Raw genomic sequence first — 1,862 nt, 5'->3', positions numbered from 1 at the left:
TCATTTTATTATTTATAATACATATACGTTTAGAAAATAGTACTTTCTATAATGGACAATGTTTACAAACATTATTGAAATAATAGAAACAGGTAGACAATTGTATCTTATGGGAAGCGGACTTTCGAGTTTATATTATATGCCAGTATCTGTTCGCCATTCAGTATATGCAATAATGCACAAGATATGTTACCAATAATTCATACGTAAATATTTGCTTTCTGTGTGGCGTGACACCGATATGCAAATGTCCTATCAATAATACATCATTTCTTTCTCTGTCAAGGTCGCTTTAAATAGTTGCTGACCACAAGTTCGGATATCATCGGGTGCTTTCGTAACACCGTCGACAAGTTACTATCGTCAATTAAAATGTTTATGACACGGTCGAATGATTCATTATTGCAATCGATAGCTTTGGGAACAAACATGTTTCAAACAAAAGGAAAATAATATTTGATTACTGACATCCCAGCACATTTTACGGCAATTGACTGACAAAGAAACCCCAACAAATTACTATTTTTACACACACACACACACACACACACACACACACACACACACACAGACCTTATATAGTAGGGATCGAAATTTTTGGTATATGTAAATACACGTTAAGTGGCAATAAATTTGTCATGCATGAAGAGAGTATGAGCAAAATATTGCGGAAATATATCAAATTTACTGACATACAACAAATTTTGAATTTTATTCTGTGTCAAGTGCCTGTGCTTCTGACACCATGTAATGACAACATAACATTTTTTTTTTTTATAACAGTAGTCAGTCATGTCAGAGAGTCAGGTCAGGTCAAATGTCATAGTTATAATATACAATGCTGTATATTATATCCTTAAAAAATTCCCAAGCCCAATAATTGCATTTAGGCCTACCGGCAAAATGTTTACAAATTAGAATATCTTGACCATGATTTTAAACGTGACGTCACATTTGGGGAAAACAGTATTTTACATTCAGTGTCAGTACATTGTTATTTTGATATTCTTGAGTTAATTGTGCAAATATGTGTGAAATCAATACATTTCAAATTACTTATCACAAATGAATGCCAAAATAGCAAAATATGGCATGCAAATGTAATAATGAATCAGCATACAAATGTCAATACATATTCATACGTATCCAAAAGACCAAACTTTAACAAAACATCAAAAACCATTTTACAGCATTATGCATAGGATGACTCTTTACTGGGGGTTAGAAATTTGCCCTTGGCTTGAGTTTTTAAAATGTCCTGATGCATAAAATAATACAAACGTTGGAGAAACGTGTGTGCGTGTGTGTGTATGTGTGTGTGCGTGCGTTCGTGCGTGTCTGTGTCTTTTGGTGGTAGGGTCTTCACGAGTACTCGAGTACTCAGGCACGGGTCGAGTCTATCAAGACGAGAGTCCGTTCACAGGACACGAGTACTCGTGCAAGGTGGAATGGCTTCACAATGATCAACTATAATACAATATTTTCAGCAGTAGATAATCAACGATATAAGTTACACAGTAATTATATGTTCATTCACTAGTGTCTCTTTTTAAACTGGCCGTCCGTCCGCCACAACACCGAACATATAAACCGGTTTCTAAATGCAATACAATGGCATGATTTGGCATCCATATTCAGCGCTGGAATTAAGAGGGCATAATGCTATTTTACTTTATTCCTTAATCACATAATCATCTAGTGTAAGTGTCGGGTACTCGAGTCCGGGTCGAGTTTGAGCCTCGAGTACTCGAGTCCAATATGTTGGACTCGTGGAGGCCCTATTTGGTGGTGGTGGTGGTGGTAATGGTGGGACCACCCCCCTCCCCATTAGGATAAAGAAAGATCCCCCCCCCAAAAGTAAG

The sequence above is a fragment of the Gigantopelta aegis genome, chromosome 10 (genome assembly GCF_016097555.1).
Source record: "Gigantopelta aegis isolate Gae_Host chromosome 10, Gae_host_genome, whole genome shotgun sequence".
Taxonomy (NCBI): domain Eukaryota; kingdom Metazoa; phylum Mollusca; class Gastropoda; order Neomphalida; family Peltospiridae; genus Gigantopelta; species Gigantopelta aegis.
Note: the sequence above shows the minus strand (reverse complement) of the source record.